At 47.0% G+C, this 19986-nt stretch overlaps 1 protein-coding gene across 3 annotated transcripts in view; it reads left to right on the top strand.

Moving 5' to 3' along the window:
- The window catches only part of SH3RF3 (SH3 domain containing ring finger 3), a 371367-nt gene that overhangs the window by 51184 nt on the left and 300197 nt on the right, over positions 1-19986 (top strand). The window contains exon 1 of one of the 3 annotated variants that reach the window (XM_042931823.1): positions 4346-4554. The exons of the other annotated variants lie outside the window; for them this stretch is intronic. The gene's annotated coding sequence lies outside the window, so the exon portion shown is untranslated. Of the gene's footprint in view, positions 1-4345; positions 4555-19986 lie in introns of those variants that run through there. 3 annotated transcript variants of the gene reach the window in all.

The raw sequence follows: 19986 nt of genomic DNA, 5'->3' as shown, positions 1-19986 counted from the left end.
ATGTCACTGTAGGAGACCTATCTTATTAGCTCTTCCCCTAATAAAGGAACCTACCTACGACTTTGAAGCGAACACTTTCCTACTGCACGTTTGTAAGGATTTGGGAGGGTGTGGGAGAGAAAGGGCCCTGTCCAATATTACTTGCATTATATTCAGCCTACTAATTTAGCATCTGTCTTGCTATGCCAGCTATTAGGCCAGAGTTTAGTTTTATTTTTAGTAAATGTGTGATTCTGTGGGTCTACTTATTTTATAACATAAAAAAATGTTGGAGCTGGATGGGAGACTTGAGACCGCTGACCTGCCTCCCCTGTTTATGGACCTGTCCAGTCAGTGTGGCTCCCACAGGCAGAGTGCGCCCTGGCCCTGGGCCCCTGCTGTCTGTGAGCACTGGCCCGGCCTGTAAGGTTGGTGAGCACAATTTACTAAACACCATGGCCACACTCTGTGCTGGGCTTCAGAGCTGCAAAATGAAGAAGACAGATAAGACCTCAGTCCCTTCAATGTGTGCCACTTCTTTGTCATTATGGCAAATTATTCCCAAAGGCATCAGTTTACCTTTTATCTTAGAGGTTAAGTTTTAAAAATCTACTTGAAATTCCAGGTCTTGTCAATTAAAAAAGCTCATCATTCTGATTTAACTCATTGAGTTGCTTCTATTTAGTCTGAATTAGCAAATCGTTTTGCTCTGGACTTTTGAAAATGGACATTGTCTAGAAAAAACTCAAGATGGTGCTTGAGGCTAAATACATGTAAATATATGTGTACACATGTGCCCTTTTCAGCGGGTGTGCAACATGGGGGGATTCCCTCCACTCATTTCACCTTCCCCAGGAGGGCAATGAGGGGTCTCTGCTTGCAGTCACATGTTCCCTTAGAGCTCTGATGAATGGAAAAACAGTATGTGATTTACAATAGTGGAGGGGACTTCTGAGAACCAGACCTGCTCCCTGGACCCAGCAAGCCTTCCCTGCTGCCAGCATCACAGGGTCCTAACCTGCCACCAGCTGATCTCTCTGCTCTTCTTTCTATAAGATCTGGAAACAGAAAAGAAAAACCATCTGATCTGGAGCATGGCTAAGACATGAAGGTCACACTGTCTACACATCGGGGCTGGACAGCATATGACACTTTGCTCAGGGCCTGTGCTCTCCCTGGATTTGGCTCATTTTGTAGGTGAAAGACCAGGTCCAGAGAGACAGCAGCCCTTGTCACCATGGCTGCTCCTGTCACCATCGCTGCCTCTAGAAGGGAGGGAGAGTAAGACAAGTTTGTGTGGTGAGTAGGAAGTCCTTCTTGTCCTGAACTTCCAAGGGCACGATTAAGCATGAAGTGTGTGGGGCCACTTGAGTTTTTCTCCATCAACATCATATGGTGCCATTGTCCACATGACTCTTGGGACATCCTGAGACACACTACTGCAAAAGCAAAATATTACAATTTAATTATTTATTGATATCCATGAATAGAATAAAAGTGGTTTCTACTTTCTAGGCTGCTGCTTTAAGGATAATTGAAAGAGAAGAACTATTTGCTTTTCTGGGGCACTGTATGGCAGCTGACATTTATTCTAGCACTGTTTTATTTAATAAAAGAATCTGAAAATATATTTATTTTGAGTGCTCTTTCCAGTCTGAAAAATAGAAGCTTCTTCCAAGGGAAGGAGCAGCTCTATACCCGCAGCCTCCAGCTTTCCCCAAGACTGGACGTGAGGGCACGTGCGGGCAGTGACTCAGAGGCCTGAATGGCCCAACTGACAACTTCTCGGGCTCACAGAGCTTCCATGTCCCTGCTGGCAGAAGCTCCTGGTGGACTCTGTGGCCTCTCTGACAGTGTTGTGTTTCTTCTGGGATGGAAAATGCTGCTTACGTTACCCCATGGCAATAGAGAAGCCTCAAGTGACATGGTGTGAGGCCAGCCAGGAGTGATCTGTCTGGAGTTACCTGGTTGTGGAGTGCCATGGTGGTAACTGTGCTTTTAATCATCAGGCTCAGGCTGATACCTCATCACCCCATAGGCAGTTTATGTGTTCAACCCTTTTGACTTTCTGTGTCGTACCTCCTAGAGAAATATGACCATCTTGGTCAGATTATAACTTTCCCTCGAAAGAATTTTATTCAACAAAATAAAAAAAGCCTTATATTATTTATGTCACTATTCTCCATTTTTTATACACCCCTACAAAGTAACTTCCTGGCTTATCACAAGTATATACCTTGGAAATATATCAATTTGATATCTTATTAAAGAATCAAAGTTGAAATTAAAAGCCCAGTAAAAATTGCTTTTATGTTTGCATCACCGTGAGCTACTAATCTAGACCTTCTAGCGGTTCTTTTATGAATTCCCCTAAAGTGATACCTGCTTTGCAAAGGTTGTCAGAGTTGTCAAGATGACAGTGACAAAAGATCGCAGTCTTCATGCATTCAATAGTTGGCGTCAGGCTGGAGACTGTTCGTTCTCTCTGCACGTAGCTGCATAATGGATGCCTCTGTGAAGTTGGTAGCAAACTGTGGCTGTGTGAAATGGCACCAGAATGTTTCCTTCACAAATTTATCCATTGCTTATGATAAAGGGAGTTCACAGAACTAAACAGGAGAGGAGACTTCCAAGTGCTTCTAGACATTGTAAGTGTTGTTGCGTCCAACTTTCCTATAATCAGGTGGGATAATTCTGTGTATGTGAGCTTTAACAAAAACCGTGATGAAAATCTTCTTTCCCTCTATTACAATCAGAATGGCATCTTATTTTTATAGGTTGTGGCTGATGGGTTGTAAACTTCCAAAATGTTGATTCTTTTTCCTGTGGAGTTGTGTAACACCTGAGAGAACAGATTGCTAATGGGGACGAGTAAATTACCAAACTCCCATCGCGCCTAATTATGTTGTGGTGACTTAGTGCGAATTTTTCCTCTCATTTTATTCCCACAGCCTGTGTGCACTTAAAATCACCCGCAAATTGTTAAAAAAAGAAAACCAAAACAAAACTATTCACTATGTGTCTGGTGTCTCCCTTCCGTTTTTAGTCAAATGACCTGGCACCCATGGAATGGGCTAACCAACAGGTGTAACATGCAAGACCGAGGCTCAAATTAATCATTTCTTAGAGTTTCAATTCGGAAAACATTTGATTAAATGCTTAATGGTACGCAAAATACTATGCTATACATAATGAAAAAATATAGAGTATTGTGATATTTTGCCCAGTGGAAGCAAACGTTTTTGTGGGGGAGATATCTCCAGTTAATTGTAATAATTGATTTGATACAGGAGTCAGCAAGTCTTTTCTATAAAAGACCAGATAGTAAATATTTTAAGCTTTGCAGGCCACATATAGTCTAAGCTTTGTGGTGGTAGCAGGAAAGCAGCCATAGATAATATGTAAATGAGTGGGGAGAAAGTAGGGTGAGGTTGCAGATGCAAGGGGAGGAGGTCCCCGTGTGCCATGGACAGGGTAGGAGGAAGGACAGTGACAGTGCCACTTGAAGGGAGAAGTGGAGGGAGTGTTCTTAGAAAAGTGGATGGAAAAGTCTTTTCTTGACACCAAAAGGAAAGCGGGGCAGTTGTGAAACTCACACATTCAAAGTGTACAATTCAGTGGTTTTAATATGGATACAGGTATGTGCAACCATCAACACCATCGATATAAAACATGTTTATCACCTCAGGAAGATGCCCTGTATTGCTCTGCGTTGCCCTGTATTGCCCCTCCACCCCACACCCCCATTGCCCACCCCCAGCCCTGAGTGACATTTCCTTCTTCTGGGCTTTCAAGTGAATGGCCTTTTGTGACTGGCTTCTTTCACTCATTGTAATGTTTTTGAGGCTCATCCATTGTAGCAGGAATCAGTACTTGATCCCTTTTTAAGTATAATATTCCATTGCATGGACACACCACATTTTGTTTATCCATTAATCAGTTGATGGAACTTGGGTTGTTTCTATCTCTACATTTATTTTTAATGATTGTATAGAAAAGTGAACATACACTCTACATTTTGAGAACGAAATCATTCTTTTTCTCATATGAAACTAGCTGACAAAGGGAAAATATTGGCATAATGCTGAGTCCCTTGGAAAGAACGTTTCCTACACAGCTTCCTCACTAAACCTGGGTCAGACTCAGGGTTTGGCAGATCATAAGACTTTCCCAAGGTTTCCTGGCCAGTGAACAATGATGGCAGTGTAGAGTCCAAAGACCATGTTCTTCTGGTGCATCAGATGAATGACTGATTCCTAAAAGTAAACACCAAGAGCTTTAGAACAGGTTGTTCTGCCTGTGTATGTACACAATATGCCAGATCTGCATGTCAGGATATTCTAATAAAAATTCCACAGGACACTCGATTCATGGACAGCTGCTGTTGATGAACTGCCCTCAGACTTCCCCACACTCTTGCTAATGGTCTGTGGAATCCCTAAAGTGTGACTCAAGTGCTGTTATCACAAAGCACGTTTGGGAACTTGGCATCATTCAGCTGCAAATCACAGGTGGATGTATAAAACAGGAGATGCTCGTTCCTGCATGTCTCACCTCCAGGAGGATTTTCAAAAGGTATGATCTCCCTTGCATGCACCCGTACCCACCTTCCCTGACTCTTGGGACCGCTGGCCAACATGGTAGTTGTGAACTGCAACTCCGTGATAGGTCTTCCATGAGCCCTCCACCTGCTGGCTGTACACCCTGACATCCCCTCCTGGTTTGTGAGGGGCAGGCACTCTTGTTTCCCGGTGGTCCATTCTGGTGCCACCTCACTTCCCTGCCGGCCATAGTTCTTGGCTGAGCTGTCAGCTGGCTGATGGCAGGTATGTCACAGCTACTTATAATGGAAAGGCCCGCTGATATGCCTGGGTCTGTGGGAGTCCGAGGAAGAGGACAGCCATTTGATCCAGCACCTAGTGAAGGGCCCCAATTTAAGGGTGTAAAGCATTCACTCAGGAGTAGGCTGTGCTGGATGAGGCAATGCCTGTACACACAGGCACGTGCTGTGTGTCTTTCACACATGGAAACAGTGTGTGCTTGGTAAATACTGGAGGGGCTCCTGGTTGGCTCAGTCGGTTAAGCGTCCAACTCTTGGTTTTGGGCTCAGGTCATGATCTCACGGTTTGTGAGTTTAAGCCGCACGTCTGGCTTTGCGCTGACAGTGTGGAGCCTACTTGGGATTCTTTCCCTCTCTCTCTGCCCCTCTCCCACTTGCTCTTTCTGTCTCTCTCTCTCTCTCTCTCTCTCTCAAAAATAAATAAATAAACTTAAAAAAAAAGACTAGGTAAATACTGGAATTTAGGTATCATTAGGACAGGTGATGTACTTTCTCCTCTCCACACTAAGGACTGCCTGGTATGCAGGAATTACTTCCCAGTATTGAGTGCCCAGACTATGGAAGTCAGGACAATGAGAACAGGAGCTCACAGAGCTCTTGATGCTAAACAGAGAATTTCTTGCTTAAACATCCATTTTTTAAAAATGCTGGTTGTAAAAGAAAAGGAGTAAAAGTCCAAGAGAGTGAGAAAGAAGAGGAGCCCGTGGAATGAGACGGCAGGGGGGAAGATGTGGCCCACCTCAGGAATCCCCACCTGCAGATTGGTAGACAGGCAGCTCTTCAGAAGCTGGAGAGGTGAAAAGGAAAAAGGTGATTTTTGAAAGGAACCCTAATATTTTGAAGGAAAGCATTTTACAAATGTATTTGCAGCTGGCAGATGGTTAAAAAGAAGACACATTTGGTTCTCTCTGAAGTGGGGGAAGCTCACTGGAGACAGGAATAGGTAAATAACAGATGTCTTCATCTGCCCACTCCCTCCAGTGCTCAGGAGGCAGAGAGGTGAGGAGAGTGTCTGTAAGTGGGGGTGTGTGCCAGGCTGCAGGTATTCTCCTCCCCTGCCGCCATGCTCAGGGAGCAAGGCAGGAGGGGTGTCAGTGAGGAAGAGGGGACACAGGAACTGGGCAGTGTCCCCTGTCCCCAAGGATGACCCTAGTCCTGCAAGACTACAGTGTTTGCTATTGGCTCCCAGTGCCCAGCCACTGGGCATTCCCCCCCACCCCCCTCTTCCTGGCCTGGGCATTTGAAGAGCTGTCTGTTTTATTTGGGAAACCCACATTCTTCAGAGACCTGTTTAATTAAGTTCCCATTTGCACCTAACGTTGGCATACGTGGCGAGATTTCTCTCATTGGAGCTATTTTTAGGTCGTTTTCTGGAAAGATGCCTCTTTCCCCGCAGGCAGCCTCTGACTATGTGCCAGATAGCTCAGCCTTTGCATTTTATTTTTCTGAAGACTTACTATTTTTGTGGGGTTTTTGGTGCTTATTTGACCTGGACTTCTGATAAGGTGTTTAAAAATAGCTTTTGGGCCTCCTGTGGGCTATTGGCCTTTTACAATTACTCTTCCAATTTAAAATACCTGCCTTTTGTCATCACTGGATTTTGGAATGGAGTAAGTCCAAGTATTTGGAAGGTTTCTCTAATTCTTCTTCCCCCTCTTGGTGTTGACTGGCCTTGTTACCTCGTGCTGTCTCACAGTGAAAAGGGCTGGGTGACCTGTCCATCTTGTGGGACTTCTGGAAACTTACCCTAGAAACTTACACAGACGGATTTCATTTGCTGATCCATAGGTGTGTGTGTGTTATTCAGTAGTGGGAATCTATGTTATCCTAAGGGTGGCATCTTCAGGCCATTTTGTTCAAAGCCTCTTTTGTGGGATGAGGAGCAGAGGCCAAGAGGGGTACAGTCTCACTCAAGGTCACTCATGGTCACACAGCTGGTCAGTCAAGGCAGAGTTGGCCTTCTGGAATCCCTAGGGGCTGTGTCAAGTGGCATTTGGGATGGTCAGTCACTGAGACCATCACAGGGTACCTCTGAGAGGGGGTGATGGTAGAGACTGTCCCTCAGCTTGGGTGCCATCTCACCCTGTCTGTGCGCCTTGTCTCCCTGGCTTGCTGGGGCTGGCTCAACTAGGATATCCTCCTCCCTTAACCTGGCAGTTTTGATGTGGCCCGGGTCCTGTCCCTGACATTCACTGTCATTTTATCCCTGGCGTTCAGTCTTTGGCCCTGAGCATGGCTCCTGCACCCTGCTTCTCCCCAGGGGCCACCTTTGTGGGGAAAGGGAAGCAGACATTCCCCTCTAGTCTGTTTGGAAAGTATCTAGGACTAGCTGCTTGAACCATGTGCAGAGAAGGTGCTGGCTTGTCTGCCTGTCGGGTGGCTCAGGCAGCGACACTGGATTTGGACAATGGGACCTGGCCTCGCGGCTGCAAGGGTACTGCTATTTTGTGATCACAGGCTGTCCCCCAAACTGCACAGCTCAGGTCTGGGCACAATGACTACAGTAGCTCCTGGTGTGTGCAAGGTTTGCCCTGGTCCCAGGCCCACTGAGGCCAAGGAAGCCAGGAAACCAGGGCCAGGCATGGTGGACCATGCTGCCATTTTCAGTCTGATTCCTGACTCGTGGGGCTGCAGTCTTGGAGGGGAGGGGATGTTCCTGCACAGAGGCTCAAGTGAACCGGGACTGACATCCTGGGAACAGGTGTGGAGATGCTGGGGTTACCTGCTGAGTAGTATAACAGCTTCCATTCACCCCCCAGGGCTTCCACATGCTGGGCCTGGATTTGTATCAATTCTTTTAGCCTTGGCCATAGCTCTGTGGGTGGGTGTAACTGTTTTCCTTTTTTGTGGGTGAGAGCACTGAGGCATAGTAAAGAACATGCCCAAGGTAGAGATAGGGTTTGAACCTGTGCAGTGGTCTGGTGTACCTCCCACCCATCCATTGTAGAATCCCAGGGGCCACTGCTGTTCTGCCTGACCTGAGGGAATCCTGGACGGGTGTAGAGTGAAGGGGGTTTGGAAAGGGCTGGCCAGTCTTGTCTTTACCACCTGCAAGCTTTTTGTCCTCAGGCAGATGGTGCAATTTCATGGACCCTGAATTTTTTCATCAATAAATGGGAGACGATGAAGCTCTCTTCCTTCTGGGAGCAAAGGAGATCCTGTTTGTGAAAGTGACGTGGGACTCAGAAGCCTACATACTCAAAGATACTCCTTGAAGCAGGTTACCTGTGGTTGGTGCATGAGCACTAGGTTGCATGGAGAAGCAGTGACAGGCTCTCAAGGGGACCCTGAGCTTGGGGCATAATATTTTGTGGTCACTGTGTTCATATTCTTAACAATATTATCTTTAAGTCTGTGTTTTGTGAGGTGTGATGGGACAGTGAGCATGTTGGGACTTGGTGCCTAGGCTCCTGTGTGGTCTGGCTTCCTCAGGACAGTCACTCCCTGGTGGAGTCACCATGGGACAGAGCCCCCACCTAGAGTCCAAAGATTGCTGGGCATCCTCAAGGCTCTGCACTGGCCCTGCCTGGATCTCCTGCCTGAGAAGTCAGCATGAAAACGCATATAAAAAACACTGTGACCAGTAGGAGAGTGATCGCAGAAGAAAGGAAAAGGCTTTGCCTCCTGTATGCACACAGCACCTGCACTTGTATTTTGCACTGGGTCTCACAGGTGATGTAGGTGGCTCCTGGTGGCAGCCTCAGTTATTGGGGATCTAAAAGGTAGAGGAAGTTGAAGATTTTCATGGTTGGGCCTATGGTGAGCAAGGGACAGGCCTCTAGTGTGGCTGCCCCACTGATGGGTTTAGTGACACCTCCTGTTAGTTTTCCTGGCAGTTAGGCCATGGTAGGGGGCATCTCTCCTCCCAGGAGGTGCTCGGGAGTGCAGACCAGCACACTTGGAGGTCCCTTCTGGATGCCAGGGACAGTCACATCAGTAGCCTCAGGGACTGTAAATGACATTGACTGCATGTGTTGTAAATGAAAAAATAAACCCACGATCTAAACCCTGTGAGATTATAGCTGCAGTAAGTGTACATGGCAGTAAAATTTATGTCCCTAAAGAACAAATTCTCAACAGTGCAATACAGGGATTACTTTAAACGTCCATGTGACGAATAACCTAAAAATAAAACTCAGTGAGCTAGGGGTATGCAGGGAAGAGGGGGCAGGATGGGCTGCCTCACAGTGGGGATGGGGCAGGTTCTCAGTATGTGCCCTGCCGGGACAGTGGGCAATGTCTGGAGATAGCTAAGGGGGCTGCGGCTCAGCGTCCTCCAGTGCACACGACAGATCCCACCACAGAGAAATGTCACCAGTGCCAAGGCCGAGAAGAAGCCTCTCTCTTTAAAGGGACTGGGGTGGTTACCCTGGAAAGTGGGAAGCACCTCCCTGACAGCCTGGCCTGTTGGTCACACCACCATCCCAATCCCTTCTCATCCCCACATATCTGCTGCATAAGCAGGTCCATTAGGGCCCAGAGCAAAGAAGAGGAGAAAAGCCATTTCCCTGTCTGTGCCTCTCTCCACATGTTGACATGCCATAGGGTTTTCTGTTTGCCGTGGGGAGCCTGTGGACCCTCATAGTCTGGGAACCCCTGTGACTTGTTTGGGGCCATGTGGCTGATGCAGCCCTGCCAGCTCTGTTGCCCCTGCTGTTGGGGACAGATGGTAGAGGGGAGTGAGGGATGGCACTGAGGACAGACAGACCTGGGAGGTAGGCGGGACTGGCAGAGTAGCAGCCCAAGCCCCTCTCCATGTGGAACTTATGAGTGAGTGGACCCATTCACCTTACTCCTCGGCTCACCCTGCAGAACCTCTGAGCAGCTGCACACTGCTAGGCAGGCTCACACACCACTCAGAGGGCACAGCCACGGTGGGGATAGTTGTAAACAGAGGTGGAGATGCTGGTGCCTTGGAAAACTGCCATAAATGCTCAGCAGATGTTTTCATGTTCCTTATTTGGGAAAGTAATGCCCTCCTAAGAGAATTCTGTCCTGTGCTGCTAAGCTAGCAACATCCCACTGATTTGTCTAACACGTTTGAAATCAATACCAGGGTACACGGAGTCAGAAAGGAACGTTGGTTGAGAGGCAGCTGTTTAAATGGAAGTCGTTGGCTATACATCCAAAGAAAATGGGGGACACAAGCAATGACTGTGGACCACATTTGGATCTGCCTTGAGGCTTGGCTAGGTTTGTTACTGCGAGGCTCACAACAGGCATGCAGACATTCCCTGAGAGGCCACCTTGGCCTCAGCTTATGGTCAGTCAGAGAATGTGGCCACCACCTCCTCTTGCCCGCTCTCATGGGATAGAATAAAGGGAGACATTCACATCTGGTAGGAAAAGCAAAGGGAAGAACACAGTCCCCCTCCTCCCTTATGCTGGACCACACAGGGTCACCCTGAACCCTTCCATGGACTGCAAGCCCCTGGCCTGGTCTCAGCATCCACAAGGCTGCTCCGAGTGTCCCATCCCATCACAGCCCCATGAGACTGGAGCATCACCTGCTTTCAGGTCTAGTGGAGGGAGGGCCCTGAAGCCCTTTAAAAGAGAGATTGATAGGGGAATTCTCTGGTGATTATGTTTTGGGTGCTCCAGGGGCCTTCCATCATCTAAGGTTTCCTGATGTGAAGTGGTAGCTGGATGTGGGGCAGGTAACTCTCCCCTTCTGTCTGTGAGATGCTGTTTACACCATCTACCTCTGTTGTGACAGCCAGAGCCATCTCCAGACATTGCCCAGTGTCTGCCAACAGGTAGATTGCCCTTGTTTGAGAACCACTGTCTAGAACAGTCTCCCCAACTTTGTTTTCCAAGACATTGACCTTTTGAAGACACCGGGCCAGTAGTTATTTTGTGAAATGTCCCACATTCTGGATTTGTGTTCTGGTCGTTAACTTGTTTCTTAATTGCCCGTATTTTCTCCAAATTGGAAATGGGGCCAAAGTAAGGCTTTGTTGTGTTCCAATGAAATGATTTGCAAAACCTAACTTTTAAAGTAGAGCAGCTTATGTGACTCACAACAAAAATAACTTTTGGGGGTGGAGAAGAGCACGTTTCTCACACGTGGGCGAGAGCGGCCGCGTGTCTGCCGTGAGTTTCTTGGAGCAGTTGGCTGGTGGCCGACCCTTCCACAGAATGTGCTCTCTTCACAGCTGGTGTTTTGGGGCAGGTTGCCTTCCTTGCTGCTAGTGAGGTGGCCTGCTTCCACGTTGCTCCCTCAGCAGCGTTTCCTGGGGCAGGTGAAAGCTCTATGTATGTGTGTGTCTGACACTGTCAGACCCTCAAGCTGAAGTGTTCTCTTTCTCCTTCCTTTTTTTCCATAGAAACCAACGGAAGGTTATGCATTATTTGTTTACTTAAAAGAAAAAAGTAGACGTGTTTCTCTCAGCTTCATGCAATACTGAGCTGATCATATTTATTTTAAAAAAGTGTTTGAAGGCTGGCCAGGAGCTGGGACTGCCAAGGGAACTGTCGCCTGGACTCTGAGGTTTCTCTTGGGGCTCTGCGGTCACTCTCTGGGAATTTCATGAGCTGAAGTACATGAATGGGAGGGCAGTGGGCTCTCCCTGCCTGGAGATGACACTCTGTGTCCAGGGTTGGTCCCCAACATGTCACCAATGACAGGGTTTATGACAGGGGAGACCAAGGATCCCTTAACTCTTGCAGGTCTGTCCCTGTACCAGTACCAAAGTTAATTGAGAGCATTCTTGACACCTTTCTGCCCAGCTTGGGTTTGGGTTAGTAAGTCTGTTTCATAGCTGAAATCAACCTTGGCACACCTGTGCGTGGCTAGGCTCTGCCTTCGTGGGAGGGGAGAGTCGTCCAGGAGCACTCAGGTACCCAAGGCAGGGCCTGTCCTGCAGCACTGGGAGAAAGGCTGCGGGGCTGCATGTGCTTCTCTAAGAAGGAGGGGTGCTGTGGCTGTGGGGGTTACAGCACATGGTAAACGGGGGGACAAGGGTGCAATGGTGAGAGAAGACTGGGCGCCGTGTTTTATAATTATGCTGTCATCGAGTGTAAACACAGAGGTCTGTTTACAGAGGTTCATTTTATGAGCTACAATTATTATTTCTGGATGATTCTGGTGTATGGTAATCATTAGAGTAAGCTGTGTATCTGATTAAATAAAGAATTTGTCTCTAATTTATGCCAATTTAAAGATGTCTTCTGTGTTCTCTTTGTCTCTGGGGGAGGGGAGGCAGGTTGCTATGGAGACAGCATAAGAAAAAGAGACAGCAAGAAAGCTTAGCAGTTTCAATTTTGAAAATATTTGTGATGTAGGTAATTATATATGTAATAATGTTATGCAGCAGAGCCATCTAACTTTGGAAAGATGTGTGTCATGGAATTTTACAGCAAAACAGTGTTTCTGTAAGGAAAAAAATGCTGTTTGTCTTTTATTAGGATATTGAAGTTGTGAACAATAAAGATGCAGTGGAGCCCTAAAGTTGTTTGCAGGGGTGCACCTGCTGCATGATGTAACGGGCCACCTATAGAATTTAGGAAGCTATCTCGCTTGCAGGTAAAACACTTACATAGTAAGACTTACCTGGGACTACACTGAGCATGTAATTTTTCAAGTAGCTGAAATCAACTTTAGTCTGGTTAATAACTGATCTTGATCCATTTAAATGGCGCCATTTTCTTTCTGTTTACTTTTTTATTAACCCATATCTCATATTGTTGGGGGCCAGTTTAACAAACTGACACATGGTTGTTTCCCTCTGTCCTCATTTCCCCCTGCATTTCAGATTAGTTTTGGTCTAATTGGGAATTCTTTCTTTGGCTCATATGCAGTTGGTAATCTCCTCTCCTTCTCCCTCCCACCCCTACCCCCGGTTTTAGAATTCTGATGTGATTGGAAAGACAAAGCACGGGACTTGTTAAATTTAACAGTACAGCAAACACTTACCAAATGCCTGTGCCAGGCCCTGAGCTGGCCACTTAATCAGCCTTCATGGAACTTGCACCCTAAGTGTAAACTCTGCTAAGACATGATGTGACTATCCTGTGGTTCCTAAGTGACTCTTCTCACAGAGCTGAGGTTTTAGCTCACATCTAGAGGTGGTGGGTTCAAGATGGATACACATTTGTGGGCACTCTGGCCATCCAAAAGTGAGGACATATTCCCTCCACTTGAACCTAGACTCTGTGTGGCAGCTTGGCCCATAGATTATAGTAGAAGTGACTCTGTGCCAATTTCTGGGTCTAGCCTTCAGAGACCAGCAGCTTGCACTTTGTCCCTTGGAACACTCACCCTTGGAACTCGGCCATCCTGTGAGGAAGCCCAAGCAGCCCAGGAGAAAGGCCCATGTAGGGAGGAGCCAAGGCCCCCCGCTGATGGTCCTAGCTAAGTTCCAACAGCCAGCACCATGTGCCTGCCCCTCAAGTGGGCTTCCCACAGGCAGATTCTCTGGCTCTAACTGATCTGTAAGGCTGTTCTCATGTGGAGCAGGCATGCAGTATTCCTGACAAACCCTGTTCAAGTTTCATGTTTGTAGGCAAAACTGACTGTTGTTTTACAACACTGAGTTTTGGGCTCATTTGTTATGCAGCAATGGATAACCAGGACACTTAGTTATTTTTCTAGCCTCTATACTGTTTTTCTGGGAATATGCCAATGTCGAATAGACCTGTCACAGGAAATGAGGTACAGGGAGACTTGCCTAGGTCAGACACATATTTGATAGATGTCTCAAGGGTGAAATGCGCAACCAACTCCAGCAATAGGGAAATTCAGGGTAATTATCTCTTCCCAGTAACTTTTGTTTTACTGATCTGCTAGAGAAGATCCTTAAAGAGGGCCAGTGTGGGTGGAGAAGGTCTGAGGGATCTAGTTCACCTGACAGAAGTGCGTTTGGCAGAGAGGCTCCCATAGAGATCCAGCAATGATAGGGATGCACCCAGAGTAGATGGATCTGGCATTTGTTGTGGGTGCCCCACACCAAACCCACAAACTTTGCCCATCTATTCCCAAATGCTCCAAGTTGGACAAGGTCTTTTTGTGGGCACAGCCAGTGTTCTCAGTGTGCTGGTCTGGGGTTGGTTCTGTGTTTATTTAACCACCTGCTCATTCTAAAGATGATCCATGTTGGGCCTTCGGTGAGCAATTTATGCAAAGGGACATGAAGAAGACACAGCAGTTCTGTCTTGTTCCCTCTGCACTGTGGCCTGGCTGCCATTGTACTTGTGTAGCTGTGGCCTGATGGTCTGATATCCTGCAGAGTCATAAGGTATTTCTGGGCTATAAGAAAACCAAAAGGTCATCAAATTCTGAAGTTCCCTCAGGCCAGGTCATGCGCAGGTGACTTTGGCAACCATGACCAACTACTCTTGGCTGCAGGGGTGTGCTGGCAAATGATTAATGGTCAGTTCTCTGGCAAAAAGCCCTGATAGAATATGCCAATTTGGGGGCATAAATACTTCTATAACGGCTGATTCCAAGCCACCAACGTGACATCACTGACTTGAGGAGAGATGGGTACAATTGGCTTACCTGAGCCACTGCCAGTGGCTCTGGCCTTGGCCCTGGGGATGAGGGGGGAATGAGAACAGTGTAAGGTGTGCACGTCTATGTACAGCCTCTGTGTCACATTATCTGAGTAAAGGTGCCTGCTTTACCAGGGCAGATTTTCCTTCCTTTTGAGCTTTCTGCCCACTAGCCTTTTGCATGTTAAAATGGTCTTTCTTTTATGAGTTCATTCGTTATTTTTATTGTGGCAAAATATGCATAACACAAAATTTACCATGTTAGCCATACTTAAGTGGGTAATTCAGTGGCATTAACATTCATGGTATTGTGCAACCACTACCGTGATCCATTTCCAGAATTTTTTCATCATCCCAAACAAAAACCCTGTACCCAGTCAACAGTTGTTCCTCATTCTCTCCTTCACCTAGCCCCCTGGTAACCTCTGTTCTACTTTGTCTCTATGGATTTGAGTGCTCACATAAGTGGAATCATACCATATGTTGTAGCATGTGTCAGAATGTCCTTCCTTTCAAAGGCTGAATGATATTCCATTGTAAGTATAGACCACATTTTACATGTCCGTTCATCCATCGATGGGCATTTGGGATGTTTCCACCTTTTGCTTCTGTGAATTATGCTGCTGTGAACATGGGTGTACAAGTATATGTTTGAGTTCCTGCCTTTATGTTTTTGAGTATAAACCTAGAAGTAATATTTCAAGATTTTTAATGTAACTGGTCCATTAAAGTCCAAAGTGGGGAACTACTGGTCTTCTCAGCTCTTCATTCTTGTGTGTGGAATTTGAGCCCAGAGAGGCCATATTCTATTTTCAAAGTTGCCCAGCTGATGAGTGGCATGGTAGGTACTGGAGCCCAAGTCCCTGGAGGACAGGGTTGTCTGGAGTGACATGAACTGAACAATTGGAATGGCATCTGAGCCTGGAGCAAATGATCTGGGCAGGGCAGTTAGAGTTTTCCCAACACCTGCAGGCACGGGCAGGAGATTATGGACCCAGCCTGTCCCAACTCAGGGAGGTACCTGGGTAGGCTGGACAAACTGGGGAGGTGGTGTCTGGTGAACTTCTTCCATGGGGACAGTCAAGGAGGAAGTTGGGTTTCCTGCTTAGGTTCTCTTGGTTCAGATAGGGAGAAATGCTACAGAGCTTTTTACTGTCCCTGCTTTTAAAACATAAGTCACTATAAAACATAGTATTTTAAATTAAAAAAATAAATTTACAAATTCAGGTAAGAAGGTTTCTTTTTAATTGAAAAGAGAAAAACCCTATTTCCATGTGGTGGAGTTACTGATGTCCTTACCTACCAGGGTACCCTTCCATGCTCCCTTGGCTACATGTGCGGGTGTGCATGAGGCCTCTGTTCAGGTCTGTCCCCTCTCAGCATGTGGGTATTGTTGATGGCCCTTGGGTCAATTTTGCCTGGCTCTGGTCTTCTGTAAAGAATGCATCTACTTTGGTTAACACACCCATTTATGCATATCTGTGGGGCCTCTGGAGAAAACATTACTTGCAGAATTAAGCTCAATTAAAGGAGAGTTGAGCCCTGCCACTCGGTCTGAAAGCTGGTTGGGGGTGGCTCACTGGCAGAGATAAAAAGCAAGGAGGCAGCCATGCTAAATGGCAGGATGGAAAGTGGGAAGAGGGTGTCCCACCATTGCAGCAGGCATTGGTTACAAGCCTGGGTTTTGTTTAACATCTTTATTAATGATGCTGGAAGCATCAGTAAACAGCAATTTAATGAAATTCACAGATGATGCTAAATCTAGAGGTGTTACAAACAGCAGTGAAGGCAGAGCGAAGCCCTGAAGAGGGTAGAAATATGGAGAGGAAATAGTATGGGCCTTGTTGAAGTAAAACACAGCGGGGAACATGTAGAGGGAGGGGAGGAACCAGCCTGTGCATGGGGTTTATCAGGAAATCAGGCATCAGGAGAGCAAAGGGGCCATTGTGGATTGGGAGAGGTGAGCTTAGCGCACCATGGCCATGGAGAGCATTAAAGATGCAGAGAAAATGATATTCCTTCCCAGTTACCCACCCTTCTGTCACCTCTTCTTGGAAACCTGAATGCAGATTCTATTGGATTCAATAAGCAATTCAGTGAGCACTTGTTTTGGCACAGCTGGGCTAGCTCCAGAATTCCAGGAAGCTGTTCAAGCTTCAAGGGCATTTCTGTGTTTGGTGAGTGGGTTGGTGGGTATGGTTTGCCTGGTGATGGCTCAGAATTATGGTCCTGGGTGGGGTATGGTTTTGTTTGGCTTCTAGATGACTTGTCAGGGTCCCAGCCACTGGTGTGTCATTTGGAATTCTCTCCCTCCTTTCTTTTATTCCTGTCTGTCCAATCCCATGAAACAGGCTCCCCAGAAAAGGCTAAGGAAGGTCAATTGGCTTACAGTTAAATCTTAATACCAGTGCCCTAAGTGAGGAAACTGCTTTGATTGGTCATAGCTAATTATCAATCCCAAATTGTACAGCATTTCATTTAGGTCCCTGACAAGGAAAAACAGTATAAAAGTCTAAAAACAAATCCATTCTATTCACTGTGGCAGATTGTGGGGCTTAATTATAGCACCAAGGAAAGCCTGATGTTGCTTTACTGTCTAGTTGGAGAAATGAGATGGAAGCTGTTGAGCTTGTGTGGCACAACCACTGTCCCAGGATGGGCACTGAAAGAATAAGGGAGGACCAGACACAAGGGAGCTTCTGTCTGGTGGGAAAGAAAGGTGGTTGGAATATGATGTGACAAATGATATGACAGACATCTTCCCAGGCTCCCTGGAGGAGGCCCTGCTCTGAGAGTTAAGCAGGTAGGAATGACCTTCTGAGTAGGTAGAGGATGCAGTCTGGGGGGAAAGTTCAGAAAAATCTAATGACGTAGTCAGGTAGATGCATCATTTGGATGCTCTTGGCTACAAGTAACAGAAACCCAACTGAAGGTGGTTTAAATCATAGGGAAACCCATGATCTCATTTGTCAATAACTCTTGGAGTGAGTGGTCCCAGGGTTAGTCCTGGGTCCAAAGAGGTCATCAAGGATGCAGGCTTTTCCTACCTGTCTGCCCTACTTACCACACACAGTGTGTCTCTCATAGTGGAAGATGGCTGATACAGTTCAGGCATCATGTCCTTCAATGACAGAGTCCAGTGATAGTATGGAAGGGCCAGAGCTCCTTGAGGTGTTCTCCATTTATAAGGGATGAAAATCATCCCCTTGCATCTCACTGGTGGGAATGTGGCCATAAGATCTGCAAGGGAGTCTGGGAAAGTGAGTTCTGGGCATTTTCAGCCTCTGTCTCAGGCACAGTCTCTTAAAGCAAGAAAGATGGGGTTTGGTGGGGAGGTATGGGTGTCAGGTAGGTGCCAGCTATGTTGGCTACAGCAGGCCCCTTAGAGTGATGTCAAGACTGCAGACTGTGAGTATAGACAGGCAGTCAGGATCAGGTCAGTGGGAACTTCATGTACCACATGAAGCCTGACTTTATCCTTTTCCTTGAGTGGAAAACCATGGTATGGTTTTAAAGAGCAACAGGACATGATCACTGTGGATACAGTGTGGTAGATGGCAGGGAGGCATGGTTAGGGACAATGCATCCAGTTAGGAGGTTATTTTAGTAAGCCAGTCAGGTGATAGTAACAGAACACAGAAAAGGCTGCTTGAGTAACCCCTTGAGGGGGTTTGAGGTCAGTCCCTGAGGCAAGGTTTGATGATTGAATTGAATGGGGGGACCAGGGGAAGGGGAGAGTCTGAAATGAGCTCCATGTTTTTGGTTTGAGTAAATGAAATAGGGACAATAGGCAGGTGATCAGGTTTGGAGAGAGAAGAAAGATCATGTTTTCTGTGATCTGTCTTAGATGTACAGGCTTGTACCTGTGCTACATCTAACATCAGCAGGTGGTTGGACAAAGCAGGCTAAGACATAGACTGGAAATAGAGCTCTCAACACATGGTATATAGTTAAAACCACAGGAGGGGATGGGGCACCTAAGGTACATGATGGAGGAACTAGGCAGACGGACTCGTGTACTCCTTCTGGGAGCACCGACCATGATGGCTGAATGGAGGAGGAGCCCAGGGGCCACAAGGGTGAGGCAAGAGCCTGGAGAGATCAGGGCTCTGAACACCAAGGAGCAGAGACATTGAGAGATAGGAGTAAGGTCCGGGCTGCCAGGTGCTACAGGAATGAACAGTAAGACAGGATTAGGCATTCTGTTGACATTAAGTGACAAGATAGGAACCCTTTTCAAAGACATCAGACTATTGACTTCCTCTGGAAGAATGTATCAGTCTGACCTTCTAGCTGACACCGTCAGCCCTTCTGTGAACTCCACCATCAGAAAGCTGGGGTCTGGCTACTCAAGTGCATGACCTTGAGCCAGCCACTGCCCCCCTCATCTTACTTCCTCATCTGCCAAGGCAACAACGTCTGTGGGTATCAGGGGGCTGAGGCTGTGGAGGGCGGAGAGGTGAGCAGGGAGTCTTGGGAAGTGGAAGGCCTAGTGGGGGAGCCACAGAGATATGGTGTGGGGGCAGAAGTGCCCTCAGGTGGAGCTGTGGACCAGGCAAGGCTGCCTGTTCCAGCAGGGACTGAGTCACTCCAGTCACACGTCTCCTTAGTGGCAGAGTGAGATATCAAATAATCTGGGAAACAACTTCTGTACTTCTAAATCTAGTAATTCTGGCCTTTAAAAAATGAGCAGCATTCAAGTTTCAGCTGAGATTATGAAGTTCCATCTGTGTCACAATTTACGGTGCTAAAGCATTTCATGTGTCTCTGTCTCTCTCTGTCTCTCTGTCTTCCCGAGCATTTGTCACTTTTGTGATAACAAGTCTGTAGTTCAGCCCCTTCCTAATGCCAGGCATGGAGGGGATGGGAGGGGGAGAAGGCAGCTTTGGGTCCTGGGAGAAGAAGGGAGAATGAGTCTTCATTACACAACTGTTTTCTTGGTTAAAATCACAACAGTCATTTTAACACAGGGAAAGGGAGTTGCTCTTTCAAGAAGAAATATTTTGACGAAGATCAATGAAGCTACATGATCTGTAAAATATGCAGTTTAGCCGACCTCTTCACAAACCACTTTAAACCTTCAGAAGAGCAGCAGGAGGAAAATGAGGCCATTTAAACTGCGTGTTTCCTGAGAGCGTGTGCTCTGTGGAGAGCCGCCTGGGAGCATGTGCTCTGTGGAGAGCCACCTGTCTCAGGCACTTGCTCCCTGCCTCTGGTGAGAAGCTTCTTGGATGAGATTCTTGGTCACTGACGCCAGGGTCCCAGCAGTGGAGATTTGTTCTTGCCTGTGATACTGGTTTTTGGGATGCTGCTTCTGGAGTCTTACCCTGTGCCATGTCCTTACCGCTTTGACCTCACAGGAGACATCGCACACAGTCGTGTCTAAGGGTGAAGTGGTGAGCTAGAATTTGTGCACAGGTTGTTCTAGTTTGTCCCATTTCCTTTTTCTGATATGGGAGGTGGGATGTTAGGAATCCTGAGGAACATGTCTTATGGGGTCCACTCAAAGCTGCAGATGTGTGTTTGGCTCCTGCCTTGACAGGGCCATGGGAGGTCATGTGGGCATTTGAGTTGGTGGCTGAGTGCTGAGTTCCCAGGCTCCTTAACTTCCCTGACTTGTGTTTCATGACCATACACATGATCGTACACAGTCACTGAGGAGGAGAGGGTTAGAA

This window comes from Panthera leo, chromosome A3 (assembly GCF_018350215.1).
Source record: "Panthera leo isolate Ple1 chromosome A3, P.leo_Ple1_pat1.1, whole genome shotgun sequence".
In the NCBI taxonomy this organism is placed as follows: domain Eukaryota; kingdom Metazoa; phylum Chordata; class Mammalia; order Carnivora; family Felidae; genus Panthera; species Panthera leo.
Note: the sequence above shows the minus strand (reverse complement) of the source record. Positions and strands in the feature narration are given on the sequence as shown.